The sequence below is a fragment of the Tigriopus californicus genome, chromosome 3, assembly GCF_007210705.1.
Source record: "Tigriopus californicus strain San Diego chromosome 3, Tcal_SD_v2.1, whole genome shotgun sequence".
Classification (NCBI taxonomy): Eukaryota; Metazoa; Arthropoda; class Copepoda; order Harpacticoida; family Harpacticidae; genus Tigriopus; species Tigriopus californicus.
In genome coordinates, this window is record NC_081442.1 from 12126857 (window position 1) to 12129649 (window position 2793).

Here is a 2793-nt window from a genome sequence, read left to right on the forward strand (position 1 = left end):
TTTTCGTCTGGTATTATTGGTGGACACCAAAATAAAAGTCCAACTCTCTTCTTTCTCGGGCTCCTTCAGTGTTCAACTTGCTGACTTCAAATATTCGTAGGGCGTATGTAGGCGTTGATCCAGTAGTAGGATTTAAGTCAGACTTGGACAAATTTTTGATAAAAAATCCCGATCAACCTTTTATTCAAGGGTTAGCCAGATCAGCCAACTCCAATTCGTTGGTCGATCAAATAATATATCTGAATAAAATTTTGGTAAAATTAATAAACTTCTCGTCTTGACGTGCTGGGATTCCAATAGTAACGGTAACGGTAAGGAAGTCCGCAAAAAATGAGAACTTTATTTATTACTGCAAAAATGGCATATGAATGGAATTAAAGATTTTTCGGGTACTACCTTTTGCTTTGAAATAGCGTCAAATCAAATAGTGTTTGAATTGTTATATGTTTGCAATATTTTGATTGAAATGACCCTCGCACCAACAAAAACAAAAACAAGGAAAAAGCTTCAGAATCGAGTTCTTTCGGGGACGTTTTGTTCTGATAAATTGTATCTGAGAGCCAAACTTGGAAACATCCTGTTATTTTCAAACGAATAGCTGCTTTGGTTATAGTGCTGATTCGCTTATGAGTTGATCAGAGGAAAGAGCATGAATGAGTTGCCGAAATCGAGACTGACTGTGCTTGAAGTCCCCAATATCGGTTTTTGTTTGCAGCCTTGGCTTTGTTCATTAAAATCTAGTTTGGAAGGAAAAGTTTTCCTCATTTCAAAATGTTTGAAATAATCCAGGTACTTGTCAATTATTTCAAGCCAGGGGGTCAGTTTCCGGGACTTCTTTTTGAATCAATTCAACAACACTCAAAAAGGCCAATTGAGACTTTATAATATACTTCTACTTCTTTGGCAATGAAAAAATGGTGAAAATATGTATTTAAGATTGTAGAGAATACATCACATAGCATATCTTAGGATATAATTCGTAAACACAGTTTGAATGCAATGTAGTGCTTGGGTCAAAAGATATAAGCTCACAAACCTTGATACGAATAAAATCTATGATCAAGTCCAGACTAAATAATGAATGAACAATTTGTCCAGGTGTTCACCATAAACAACCGTCATGTAAAGTATTGAAAATCTCAATGGGACTTTGCTCATTAGAATCTATCTTCGTTTTAAGTCGATTGCACTGAAGTTTAATGAAGGTGTTACTAAGCTTAGAAATCACCCGATTCCATTGGTTAATTCAGAAACATCAATAGTCTGTGTTAATCATAAAGAAAGATCAGAAGTGTGGCAAAACTTTTGACAAATATCTTGTGTTACTAAGTGGCGTTATTTGGTATGGATAAGCACCATTGGCATAAGTCTAAACTTTTAAAGATGACCCAGGAATGTTCAAGATTTAAACCTTGTCTTCTGAAGACTGTTAGTGAACATCAGATCTTTAACAAGTCAGATGGAGACACATTTACTTACTGAATTTACTTACTGTGGATCACCTCATAAGTCCCTTTAAAACCTTTATCCATGGTATTCATTAAATGGCACCAAAAATACCGTGTTTCAACATTTTGGCCCTCATGGACGTCATTTTGTGATTAACCAGAGTAAAAATGCGACTCCAAAATTTCATTAGATCATTGTCAAATCAAAGCGTCAAAATGGAATTAAAATCAAAAACATTTAGGCTTCTTTATGGGAATGTATGCACAGTTTATGGCGCAATCTTACAATGAAATTTCAAGAGCACGATTTAGAACCATCGTTTTACCGAATCATACGATTACATATCCGTGTCCATTATCCGCATGATAGTTAAACGACAATCCTTGCAAAAATATTACCTGATGAAAAATAATATTCCAAAAGACATTAGTAGTATGTAATGAAATGTTGTATAACATTCATAGGGAAATGCGTGTTAGTTTCTTCATGTGCACAGAACCAATTCTAGTCACGTTCTCTGTGATTTCTAGTCAACTACTTTATCATTCTTGACCACTTCATCTTTTATTCTTGAATCAAGTGTTTTATATGAAATTTATACATGCAGTTTTAGATATTTTACAATCTGACAGGATTAAGAGTCGCAATAAAAAAAGTGTCTAAATCAATAACTACAACTAACACAGCTCTTGGAAATTTCAACAGATTTATATCCAGACTGAGGAGCATGCAATTGTTTTCGGCTAAAATCGAAAGTTGACCTTCACGAGTGGCAATATTCGTCTAATTTGAGGACGGAGGCCAATTTCAAGGACGTTGTTGAACCCTCTCCTTGGATGTCATTTAAGGTTTAGCTTGTCTCATCGTGACAAACACAGCCAGTGGTGGGCATAACTTATCAAAAAGGCAAAACTTATATGTTGGAGTGTCCAAAGAACACAATGTTTTTTTTTCTCCAAAAATATACAGCAAAATGCAACCACCCAAAGGGCAAGATTGTAAAGAAAATGCCGAAAATTTTGCCTCTATTTACTTACTCATAGGTAAATTGATGAAAGAGCCAGTATTAGTACTTTATTGCTTAACCAAAATGTACCAGGCAGCCACAAACGAATAAAAGTGGCCTAGGTTACCAAAGAATCTGTCTACACAGGCTTTGCACAAAAACATTTTGCATCACTACAAATCTAAGATGATTTTGTTGGTGCTGAAGTAAACCAGTTACTACTTTGAGTTAATAAGTAAACATGTCATAGTAGATATTTTGATATATATTTTACCCATATATTGCAAAAAGGACAGCATTTGCAGGAATTCACTTTTGCAAGGTTAAGGGATGTGAAC